This window comes from Bubalus kerabau, chromosome 8, assembly GCF_029407905.1.
Source record: "Bubalus kerabau isolate K-KA32 ecotype Philippines breed swamp buffalo chromosome 8, PCC_UOA_SB_1v2, whole genome shotgun sequence".
In the NCBI taxonomy this organism is placed as follows: Eukaryota; Metazoa; Chordata; class Mammalia; order Artiodactyla; family Bovidae; genus Bubalus; species Bubalus kerabau.
Window position 1 is genome coordinate 107,692,267 of NC_073631.1, and position 13,291 is coordinate 107,705,557.

Sequence of the window (13,291 nt, forward strand, 5' to 3'; positions counted from 1 at the left end):
AAATCCAGGAGCCAAAAGATGCCCAGAATAGCCTTCGTGCCGTTTGTGAGTTTCCTCTGTGTTATATTTGTCGTTCCCCCGCTACCTAGTTTTCTTTCAAATGGAGAGAGAAAAAAAATGATCACTCCCCAGGTGGTGCCAGCTCATCTTTTCTGTGGACTTGGGAAGGCAGTGACCAGTCTGGACCTGCTGAATCACGTGGCGTGGATCCTGGGGGCAGGAAAGAGAGGAGCAGCGGGTGGTGGACGTAGCTGGCCAGACTGGGTTGCGACGTTAAAGCATTCAAACCAGCGTGCTCTGTAGTTTTCACCCTCTTGTCTCCGAAGTCACGAATCAGCCGCCTCCAGAAACCTGAATGCAAGGATCACCTTTTGTTCAGTTCCCACCTTTCTTTCGCTTTGGCGCTAGCGTAGCATCTACACATTATAATCTATTGATTCGTCTGTCTACCTTACCTGATAATGAATTCTTTGAAGGCAGGGACTGTATCTCCTCTGTCTATCTCCATTTCTGTCACCCTGCCCAATATGTAGTAGGCTTTCTCTGAATGTTGGTTGAAGGACTGAGTGAACTTTCAGCGCTGGGCTTGAATGGAGGACTAGTGGTGTTGGCTTTCATGCAGCTTCAGGGGACAGAATTTGACTTGGAAGAAATCTGAATTCATGCAGTAATGAGGTGTGTTGTTTGAATTTGTACCATGCAATATGTTGTTCCGTTTATTTAATAACAGCATTGCTGACAGATTTCCTTTGAAGATTTATTGGCAGATTTTACTAACTGTATTAGTGCTGGAATTATGGATTTTCCCTTGTAAATCTCATCATAGCAAAGGAAAAAGGGGTGATTGGATTCAGATCCTTCACAGGTTGTCTGCATAATCACTGTTGAGAGAAGAGAGTCTTCCTCACCTGGGTATCAGACTAGAAACAATTGTCTTTGTTTCTTTCCATCCATCCCCGCTCCCTGCAATGCACAACTGGAAGCACATTCATGCATTTTTCAAGCTCTTGCTACCCGTGTTTTAGTTGAATCTGAGTGAGGTCAGATATTGACCAGATTTCAGTGTAAAACAAACAGAATTCATGTTCCCCCAGCCTCCTGAGATGCAGGAAGAGCATCTGGGCAGGTGGCATAGCCTTTGTCTTCTTACCTGGAGGCTCACAGGAAATGGGCTGTCTTGGTTCCCACTGTGGGGACAAAGGGGCCTTCATTGTCAGCCCATATTTTTTGCACCTCGGCCTCCAGTGGGGCTCAGGAATGACTTCCGCTGCCCGCGAAAGAGGTAAAGGTCCTTTGCAGAGGCACGGATGTATTGGTGGGTGTTGGGGAAGAACTGCTGTTTAATAAAGCCAAGGTCTTTTCTAGGTCTGAAGACAACACTCAGATTTCCAGAGTTTTATTCTTCCTCTGTCCGTTGCTCTATTTCTGCCATCTGAGCACCATCATCAATTATCTCCACTCCTCCTTTTACCCTTGCTTTCATCATTACTGAGTTCCATCTATTATTCAGTATTAATGGGTTGTGTTCGTTTGCCGGGGCTGCTTTGGGAACATAGACTGGGTAGTGTGACAACAGAAGTTTATTTTCTCGCGATTCTGGAGGCTAGAACGCTGAAATCAAGGAACCAGCTCTTCTGGTCTCGCTCCTTGGCTCGTAGATGGCCATCTCCGCCCTGTGTCTTCACACGGTGCGCCCTCTCGGGGCCGGTGTCCTAGGCTCCTCTTCTTCCAGTGGTGTCCGCCATATTGGATTAGGGCCCGCCCTAGCCCCGGGCCATGCTGACGTACCTGTGGTTAGGACTGTAACACATAAATTTGAGAGGACACAATTCGGCTTATAATAACATGGGCTGAAAGTCAGAACTCTTCATGAACTTCAAGGACAGTTGCACTGAAAGAGTCAGAAAGTGAAAGTGTTGGTTGCTGGGTCGTGTCCTACTGTTTGAGACCCCACGGACTATAGTCTGCCAGCTCCTCTGACCATGGGATTCTCCAGGCACGAACACTGGAGAATGTAGCCATTCCCTTCTCCAGGGGATCAAACCTGGGTCTCCTACATCGCAGGTAGATTCTTTACCATCTGAGACTGGGGAAAAGAGTCAGAAGCTGGACTTAAATCCATTACAGTAGGTATGACCTAAGCCCTTTGTGGGCTTTTGTCTAAATGTTAGGGCGTGACGGAGGAGGAATGGAGGAGAAAAAGAGGGGAGAAGAGTAGAAATCAGAATGCAGCCAGGGAAGGGCTAGCTGGCTGAGCTGTAGTGTCTGAACTCAGCCTCCATCCCAAGATTGTAATCTGAAAGATGGAACATTTTATTTCTTTTGCTTTACTTAGCCACAAATGGAAATGCATGTTAATGTCATTTTCATTACAATTATTCTTCTCCTTAATTTCCCTCATCAGTTGTAATGACCTCTTCCAAGTTAGAATGCTAAAGGATGTTAGAGGGAAAACATAAAATGCGACATGGCAGCTTCTCAAATAGCTCTGAAACAAAGTATGTGGTCGTTAGAAGACTGTGAAAGCAAAGACAGAAATTTATAGAGAGTCTGTTTAACTCAAAAGAGCTTCTCAACAGGACCTTTAAGAAGGGTCAGTTAGGGTTCGACAAGGCAAAACTGTGAAATATGCGTTTGTTTTTGTGCTTCCATTCAGCTTTGCAACCCTCCTGGTTGCTGTTTGGTAGTTCCGAAGTGTCCTGTGATTCTCAAAGTGGGGTTCCTATACTTCCTAGGAGGATGTGATGCCCAGGAAAAACATGGCACCCCTGTGTCATTTGTGAATTTAACTCTATGATTATTTGGAAAATCAAGTAATTAAACTATTAAATAATTTAGCATTATTTTTATACTTAAACAAATGGATATATTACAGAGAAGAGCACAAAATGTACATGACTTTTAAAGCTGAAACTTGACACTTTAAAGGCATTTAGGGCTTTGATAGGTCATGCCGACTCTTTATTTTCCCTAGGAAGAGAAGTTCATAGTCTTTTACTCTTTGGAGTAAGTTCCCAGGTGGATCAGTGGTAAAGAATCCACCTGCCAGTGCAGGGAGATGTAGGGAATGCACGTTTGATCCTCGGGTAAGGAAAATACCCTGGAGGAGGAAATGGCAACCCACTCCAGTATTCTTGCCTGGAGAATCCCTTGGACAGAGGAGCCTGGTGGGCTACAGTCTGTGGGGGTGGCAGAGAGTGAGATGTGACTGAGCGGCTGGGCATGTGCACATGATAGGTTGTAAGAAAGTTTTAGAAATTCTTAAACTCTCTGCAATTACCAGGTGTCTCAAGCCTTCTTTTGGCCTCAGGCCACTTTCCAAAGTCACTACCAGGTACTTTGATGAAACTATATGTGTTAATACTCTAATAAATGCCAACTCGTTAATGGGAACACAGTGGTCCTTGTACTCATCACCCTCTTCATGCCTGGATAAGCCTTGGGTGTTTCACTTGTGGCCATTGAGTGAGCGCATCTCTGCCTCTTGTTTCATGTATTCACTCAGCATATTAATATATCACTGGGCACTGACAATGTGCCTGGCACTGGTCTAAGCACCTGAGATAGAGGAGTAAAAAAGAAACAATATACCTGCCATGGCTGAGTCTACATTCTAGCAGGGAGACAGTCATCAGAATAAGTCAATGATAATATTGTGAGTTTGAGCAAACTCCAGGAGATAGTGAAGGATAGGGAAGTCTGGTGTGTTGAAGTCCATGGGGTTGCAAAGAGTCAGACACAACTTGACAACTGAACAACAACAGCACCGATGTTGTGTTTGAAGCTGATGAGTGTTTGGGGAAAAAAATGGAACAAGATAAGGAGCATAGGGAATGTGGAGGAGGGCACTGGGCTTGGGATTTCAAGGAGGTGGGACAGGGAAGGACTCACCAAATAGATGACATTGAAGGAGATAAAGGACCAAGACATATAGATTTTGGGGAAAGAGGAGGAAGAGTGAGGAAGCAGCCATGTTAAATGGCTAAGGCTGGCATATGCCTGGCCTGCCTGAGAAATAGCCAGAGGCCAGCAGAGTAGAGTGAGTGAGGGAGGGAGGGGCAGAGCAGTAGGAGGTGTATTCATATAGGCCCATCGTTAGGTCTTTTTTTGCACTCTGAGGAGGGGTCACAACCACTGGGGTCGTTCTGGTTGCTGTGCTGACAGTAGATTGTAGGGGAACAACAACAGAAGCAAGGAGATCAGTTAGGAGGCAGTTCACAGCACAGACAGGTGATGGGGGCTTGGGGCAGAGTGTTAGCAGAGGAAGTGGTGAAAAGTGGATTCTGGAGATATTTTAAAGGTAGAGTGAAGAGGATTACTTATGGATTGGATGTGAGAGAAAGAGAGGACTCAGGGAAGGCTCCAAAGTTTTTGCTTGACCAGGGATGGAGTTGCTGTCAACCAAGATGGAGACCTCAATGATCCAGCAGACTTTGGGGAGATAAGGGCTTTCGTTTGGGGTGTATTAAGTTGGAGATGTCTGGTAAACATTGCAGAGGAGGCGCATGGATATATGTGTCTGGAGTTCAGCAGAGTGATCTGGACTGGGGATATAAACTTGAGAGTTGTTGGCATGCTGCTGCTGCTGCTAAGTTGCGTCAGTTGTGTCCGACTCTGTGCGACCCCATAGGTGGCAGCCCACCAGGCTCCTCCATCCCTGGGATTCTCCAGGCAAGAACACTGGAGTGGGTTGCCATTTCCTTCTCCAATGCATGAAAAGTGAAAGTGAAGTCTCTCAGTCATGTCTGACTCTTCACGACCCCATGGACTGCAGCCTACCAGGTTCCTCCGTCCATGGGATTTTCCAGGCAAGAGTACTGGAGTGGGTTGCCATTGCCTTCTCCGAGTTGTTGGCATAGACTAGTTGTTTAAAACTATTAGATGAGACCACAAGGGAATGGGTGAGAGAAGATTAAACACTGAGGCTTTGGGCACTGCACCGTAAAGAGGTCCAGGAGAAAGAAAACCAAGGAGGAGTGGTCAGTGGAAATTAAGTGAAAGAAAGTGTTTCCAGGAGAAGGAAGCAGTCTGTGTCACAAATTGCTGGTTGAGCAAATGAAATGAAGAATTAGATTTGTCCCCTGGGTTTGACTATTTTGAGGTCCTTGGTGGTTGTTTTGGTAGAGTAGCAGAAGTCCAGTTGGGCTAGGTTCACGAGAGGATAGAAGAGGAGATATTGGAGACCTTGAGTATAAAGAACTTCTCAAAGATGGTTTGTCATAAAGGTGGTAGAGAAATGGAAGATTAGTTGGACTGAGAAGTGGCCCTGGGATAGGGATGTTTAAAGGTGGGAGAAATAATAGCAGATTTGCATGATGATGGGAACGGTCCAATAGGGAAGGGAAATTTACCGATGTTGGGGGGTGGATCCTTACAGTGATATCATTAACTAGGCACCCAGGGATGGGATCTAGTGCACAGGTGTGCATCAGACAGGTGTATGAGCAGCTCATTTATAGTAACGGGAGGCAAGGCAGAATGTGTGGTAGTTAGGCACGTGCTGGTAGGTAGACAGATGCGGTCATGGGAGTTAGTGGAAATTCTGTCAATTGCTTCAAATCTCAGTGGTACAGGATGCAAGATCATCACCTGTGAGGATGGGGAGCAGGTGATGAAGGGGAGGACTTGGAAATATGATATCCTTGCAAGCAGCCTTAAGGGTTCAGTTGAGGCTTGTGGTATCATATTTAATGTGAGACTAGTGTGGCATGATTGTGTGTTTTTCTCTAGGGTGTTTTGCTGTGTGGGCAAACTCATGGAGAAAGCAAAGAGTTTTTTTTTTTTAATATTTATTTATTTGGCCACATCAATGGTGGCACATGGGATCTGCGTTGCACAGGCTTAGTTGCTCCTCAGCATATGGGGTCTTAGTTTCCTGACCAGGGATTGAACCTGCATCCTCTGCTTTGCAAGGCAGATTGTTAACCACTGGAACACCAGGGAAGTCCTGGCAAAGAATTAGCGTTAATCAAGAGTTTGCTAAAATAGAATATGAAGAAGTGAAAGTGGGTCCTAGAGATGGAGAGTACAGGAATGATTGGCTGTGGCATCCAAACTGGAAAATGTGGAGAGAAAGGACAAGAGCAGATGAGGGACAGTGAAAAAGTGATGGGATGGATGGATTGTAAGTCCTGGTGGGATCAAAATATTTTTGGAGGTGGATCACTAGAAGCAGTAAAGTGGAAACTCAGGAGGTGGTGTACAAAGAGTGTGACCCCTGAAATTGTGCATTATTGGTAAGGACAAGGCCTTTGAATTCTTACCTGACTTTCTGTTCTCGGATTTTATAGACCTGGATTACTGTCCTTCAGTACCCTTAATCCAGCTAGTAGTTATGCATTTATTATTGTGATAGTTTCCTTCACTAAAGTGTGAGCATCATAAGGGCAGGGACTGTGACTGTGTCTGTTTCTTGTCTGTTTCACACCATTATGTCACTGTGTGTCTAGTTCAGTGCTTGGCAAATTGTAGGCGCTTCATAAATAATTGTTGAATAAGAGGTAAGACCCACGTTGATGGTAGCAATGTGACCCAAGTTGGGAGGATGATGTTCACTTGGGCCCTATGGATTTTGATGATTCCAGCACAGGAATCAAAACATTGACTCCTAAGAAAAAATCAAATAGGATTTGACAAAACCTCTGTTCTATTGATTAAAAGACAAAATTCTGCATTGTTTTTGAAAGCTAATTTACAGGAAAAAGAAGACACATGGTAGGAAAGATGAGGATTGAGTTTTAGGAGCTTATTTCTTTAACAATCTTATTAAAACAATGTTTTAAACTTTTGAGTGAGGTTATTGTGTCTTTATTCATTCAACAATTGTATGAATGTCCCTGTGTATCACACACTATGTAGCTGTGAATTTCACTGGAACAGGGCAAGGTCTAGGTCCCCAAGGGCTTACAGAATTAAGAACTGACTGAAGATAGAACTTTTTTGTATAAATGAGTAGTGGAATTCAGTGATACAATTCAGAATATATAATTGCATCAAAACTTGGGAAGAACACACAAATAGTGATTTGAATTGTACTACTTCCTCCTGAGGCTTCATACTTAACATGTAGAAACAGCAGTTTGAGAGTCAGTAAGCTCACTTTAAAGGTAAATATGCAAAACTGAAGATCTAAAGAAGCAAGGCAGGCATTGTTACGACATGAATGTCTGTTCCCTCTTTCTCTTCCTTCTCCTTTTTCCTCTTTTCCTTTTGACATGAAGGAAATGCCTGGCACATAGTAGGAATAAATATTGACTGACTGAGTGAATCATCTGGCATCCAGTCCCATCACTTCATGGCAAATAGATGGGGAAACAATGGAAACAATGACAGACTTTATTTTTGGGGGCTCCAAAATCACTGCAGATGGTGACTGAAGCCATGAAATTAAAAGACGCTTGCTCCTTGGAAGAAAAGCTATGACCAACCTAGACAGCATATTAAAAAGCAGAGACATTACTTTGCCAACAAAGGTTCATCTAGTCAAAGCTATGGCTTTTCCAGTAGTCAGATATGGATGTGAGAATTGGACTATGAAGAAAGCTGAGTGCCGAAGAATTCATGCTTTTGAACTGTGGTGTTGGAGAAGACTCTTGAGAGTCCCTTGGACTGTAAGGAGATCTAACCAGTCATTCCTAACCTAAAAGAAATCAGTCCTGAATATTCATTGGAAGGACTGATGCTGAAGCTGAAACTCCAATACTTGGGCCACCTGATGCAAAGAACTGACTCATTAGAAAAGACCCTGATGCTGGAAAAAATTGAAGGCAGGAGGAGAAGGTGCCAACAGAGCATGAGATGGCTGGATGGCATCACTGACTCGATGGACATGAGTTTGAGTAAGCTCTGGGAATTGGTGATGGACAGGGAGGCTTAGTGTGCTGCCGTCCATGGGGTCGCAAAGAGTCAGACACAACTGAGTAACTGAACTGAACTGACTGAGTAAATAATTTACCTAAGTTCCAGAGAATAGCAAATTTCTTCATAGGTATTTTTATGGACTGAATGTATATGATCTCCCCTGTTCCACTCAGTTCATATATGGGAGCCCTAACCCCTAGTATAACTATCTTTGTGGTAAGGAAGTACTTCTGGTTAAATGAGATCGTAAGGGTGGGACCCTGATCCAAAAAGATTAGTGTCCTTATGAGAAGAGATATCAAAAAGCTCACTGGCTCTGGGTCCATGTGCACACAGGGAAGACAGGCCACATGAAGACCTAGCAAGAAGGTGGCTGCCTACAAGTGGGGAAGGAAAGCCCAGCAGAAACTGAACCCTGTGGGACCTCGATCCTGGACTTTCTACCCTCCAGAACTTGGAGAAAATACGTGTCTGTTGTTTGAGGCACCCTGTCTATGGTGCTTTGCTGAGTAAGACAGGCACATGAAGCTGCCTACAACTTGAAGAATATGGCATCTGCCATCCTCTGTTTATCTAATACATTAATTTCCCATTTATGTTATACAGGATTGCCTCAAAAATAGTGTCTTTGCTGACAATTCCCTTGCCTAGGGAATGTTCCTCAAATATGAATTGCTTCTTCTCCCCTCAGGTGTGGAGAAGCCAGCTTGCATAGAATCTGAGAAGACAAATGTTGAAAGGTTCAGGGTATTTTCTGATGTTAATTCTGGATTAAAAAATATAAAGAGAAGGAGAAAAGGTCAGAACCTAAATGGCTCTCCATCATCTTACTTTATAATAACTTTTTCCTGGGAGAAAAAAAGAGTAGGACAAATGACTGCTGTCATGGACTGTGTTTCTATTTATTTTTCTATTGCCAGCAATGAGTGTTTGCTTATATCAATATTTTCATTCTGATTACATCCATCAGTAAACTAAAGTGTGTATACTAATTTATAGAAGTAGTTGAATGAAGTTAACACTTTTGGCATTTCATGACAAAGCCAGAAACATTAGTCTTTAGATTAGAAGTATTAAGGATGCATAATTTACAAAGTCAATAATTGTTTTTTCCTGCCATTTATTGGTATTTCATCTTTCCTTTTTGCCCATGTGTGTAGTAGGTCATCAGGATGAATTAACTCATGCAGGATGTTTTCATCTGATTTTTGGGCTCATTCTATTCTGGAAGATTTATTTGCCTCAAAGCAATTTATCTTCAGAAATCACCTCACTAACTCTGTCCTGTTACTGGATTAGAATGTAAAAATCTACTAATTGTTTCAGGTCAAGGTATCAGTTATCTCCCCTCTTTCCTGCTTCTCTGTTCCTACCCTTTTAGCAAGAACCTCTCTCCACGGTTTCCAGTCTTCATGGAGACTCCCTAGGAGCTCCAGGGAGGTAACATCAAAGGTCTTTCTCTTGTTTATCAGAGAAGTGAGGACGCCCCTCAAAATCCTGCAAATTCCATTCTGCAAGTACCCACTTACCCACTTGGCCTGAGTGATAAATGACTTTTGCCAAGAAAGTACATTTCATTAATCTTACTGCTCGAGCCTCTTCTGGGGAAGAGAAGGAAAAGGAGGTGACATATATGGCGACTTGGGAGCTTGCTCTGCATTTCAGCCTGAGGCAGATCACTGGCTATCAGTGCATACCCTACCGGCCTCCAAGGGTGAAGCAGTTTCCTCTGAAACTGTCCAACAATACTGTGATGGCAGAATAGCTGGAGACATTTCAAGAAGTGCTGAGGTGGCGGGTGAGTAAACTGAGGCCCCTTGAGGCCCCAGGCCCTGCTCCTGTGGCTGGTTGGTGATATCAAGTGGGTCCCTGCCTCATACACTGGTGCTTCCCACTCCAAAAGCAGCTTTTACTTTCCAAATGCTTGTTTAACTGTGGAGCTCGTGTTGTTCTAACTCAGCTGCTCTAGTTGAAGTGGGAAGGGGACCTCTGAGTCCCGGGCTCTGTCCTGTCCATCCCATCAGATTGCTGTCCATCTGTTCCCAGGTTCCTGGGACTCCACATAACACAGCATGAAAACTAGGAGACTTGATAACCGTTGGACTAGAAGGGCATAGGAGGGCTCAGGCGAGGGCACTGCCCAGCCAAACGAGTCTGCGGAGTCGGTCTTCTTCTTCCTATTCTCATGCTTCTCTCTGGGAGCATCCTTCCAGGTGGAACAACCAGTCAGTGCCCATCTCAACATCTTCTGCAGGAAGCCATTCCCAGTCCCCCCATTGGAATGGGAGCCCCCTCCCTCTGAATCCAGTGCATCTGTTTCCTGGGGCGCCTCCTGTTGTCTACCTCGCTGATGACTTGGGCCATCTTCAGTCCGAGGGTAAGCCTCCCAAGGCCAGGGACCATGGCATACTCATTTCACTCTTTGGCACCTACAATGTTGCTGTTGTTTAGTCGCTCATTCGTGTCCAACTCTGCGACCCAATGGACTGTAGCCTGCCAGGTTCCTCTGTCCATGGGATTCTCCAGTCAAGAATACTGGAGTGGGTTGCCATTTCCTTCGCCAGGGTACCTTCCTGATGCAGGGATCAAACCTGTGTCTCCTGCACCGGCAGATTCTTTACCGCTGAGCTACCAGGGAAGCCCTGGCACCTACAATGGTATATTGCAAATGATGAGGACTCAGCAAATGTTTGTGGAATTGAAGAGACCATTTTATTTGCTATCTGCTTAACCACCATTTGAGTTGGATAACCTCTGATATCTGGGTATGCTAACTGTGCCTCCTGAGGCAGGGGGAGAAGGTTATTTAGATAATTGTTCAGAAATGTTATGTAAAAATCTAATGATTGTATTGTCTTGCTGTTTTCACAGTTAACACCCTTTTAGTATGGGGTTCAAAGAGCATTTATAATTGATATAAAGAGGAAGCCTTGAATTTTGCAGGGCTGAAAGTGGATGACCACAGAATATCACTGATTGGTGGGCAAGGTCCTCAAGGAGGAAGTGTTTGAGTTGATTTCACCATTAAGGTGACTCACTGGAAAAGACCCAAATGCTGGGAAAGATTAAAGGCAAGGAGGAGAAGGGGACAACAGAGGATAAGATGGTTGGATGGCATCGCTGACTCGATGAACATGAGTTTGAACAAGCTCTGAGAGGTGGTGATGGACAGGGAATCCTTGCGTGCTGCAGTCCATGGGGTCGCAAATAGTTGGACATGACTGAGCGACTGGACTTAACACCATTAAGGACGGCACATCTATGTTAAGTATAGCCTTGCGCTAGGTGCCGTTGAGCTGTATCAGACATCTCTGTGTCCTGCCTTACATCCTTCTCAACCCATCTTTTACTCCAGCCATTACTGGGCAAGGAGCCTCCCAGAATGTCATAGGACAGCATCTTGCTTCAGTTGTATCACATAGCTGTTCCTTTCTACCCATGGGTTTCTGGGGACCATCACTGGAAGGCCCATTGGAGTGTGAAGGAGTCAACATCCCTGGGTTAACCCTTACCAGTGAGGGGCGGGAGCTGGTGGTGAATTGCTTCCTTCTTTGTCCTTTGGGTGGGGAGTCTGAGCCATATTCTGTTCATCCTCAGAGGGTCCAGTGCGATGGAGTGAGCCATGCAGGGACCCAACAGCGACCACTCATTCACACACATCTACATCGGCTCTCTCCCCTGCTGTGTTTCTCTCTCCCCTAGTTCCTCACTCCCGCTCCTGGGATCCATCCCAAATAACCTACTGCACATAAGCTGTTAGTAAAGACTCGGCTTTTAGTGGGGAATTGAGGCCAAGTTAAGGGATTAAAGAGTGTAGTGAGATCTTTTCCTTGTCCTCCAAAAGCTTATTAGCTTGGGGAGTCTTGTGGAACATTTGGTTACTTTAGAAGGCCAAAATGGGTGGTTCAGACAGAGTGGGTGCTGCTGCAGAAAGGAAAAGGGAAGTTTGGTGTGTGTGTAACTTGTGTACTAGGCAGGTCCCGAGAAGGAGCTGAGTGGGCCGGGAGGAAGGCAGAGTACGCTCTGGTGTTATGTAATGGGAGGTGTGAGCAGAAAAGCTGGGTTAGGGTTATTGTAGCGAGAGAGTGAAAAGTACACTTAGAATTATCTGGTTGTGTGCAGTCATGAATGACAGGCGTAGGATTCCCAATTTTCCTTTGATGAGAAGGCATTCTGGAAATTTGAAAATTTGGGGGGGTATAGTCTGGAGAAGGAAGAGAAAGGGACGAGAAACTGTCGGGACATTGAAGTGGAATCGGGTGAATGAGGGGCAAAGTTCAGTGACCCAATCAATTGCAAACTCCATTGAGCATTCTGCTAGAAGTGAGATTCTAGGGGGAATACAGAGATTAACCTTAACAAGGTATATTCACTGGAGGGTGTTATGCTGAGTGAAACAAGTCAGACAGATAAAGACAAGTACTGTGTGGTGTTGCTTATATGTGGAATCTTAAAAATAAAACAAACTAGTGAATAAAATGCAAAAGAAACAGACTCACAGGTAGAACAAACCAATATTTACCAGTGTGTGGGTGGGTGAGTGGGGGTCACAAACTTCTGGGCTTAAGGTAGATTCATGAATGTATTATACAACAGGGGGAATATAGCTGATATTTTGTAATATCTATGAATGGCAGTTAGCCCTTAAAATTGTATAAAAAAATGTTTTCCCATCCTTAAAAAGATAAAAACAAACCAAAAACCCACAAGGGGCGTTCACATCTGAGGAAAAGGCCCACGTATGAGTAGAGTGGTGTTTAAAAGGAAAAATTCTCATGGACCCCCAGAGTTGACTTCAATTATTTTTGTTGTTGTCATGTGTACATGTTCAATTGTATCTGATTCTTTGCAACCCCATGGACTGCAGCCCACTGGGCTCCTCTGTCCATGGGATTCTCCAGGCAAGAATACTGGAGTGGGTTGCCATGCCCTCCTCCAAGGGATCGTCCCAACCCAGGGATTGAACCTGCGTCTCTTATGTCTCCTGCATTGGCAGGCAGGTCCTTTACCACTAGCACCACCTGGGAAGCCCATTTTTATTATAATTTTATTTAAATATAAAAAAGGCGAGGTATAAACCCTTAGTACTTATATACCCATAAACCTTAAAGAGATTTACACATTAAAAACCAATCAAATGACAAAATCAATAAAATTCAAACTACCACCATTAATTTAACGTGATGGATGATGTTTTTGGCTAAAACAAAATTGCTGTGGATGAATGCACATGGTCCTGGCAGCCTCAGCTCAGACTCCGAGTTCAGGCTGCAGTGTTCCCCGCAAAGACTCCATCCTGCTGCCGGTTTGTGTTTGAACCACCGAGAAAACCTTTGTTTGAACAGCTGGCCACGAGTGAATGCATTATTTACCCACGGAGACCGCCTCTGTTCTTTTCTCGTTAGCCAGAGACAATGAAAGTGGCATCCTT

The 13,291-nt window shown here is 44.5% G+C and overlaps 1 protein-coding gene across 4 annotated transcripts in view; it reads left to right on the forward strand.

Moving 5' to 3' along the window:
• The window catches only part of TMEM178B (transmembrane protein 178B), a 412,255-nt gene that overhangs the window by 29,556 nt on the left and 369,408 nt on the right, over positions 1-13,291 (forward strand). The gene's annotated exons all lie outside the window — the stretch shown is intronic.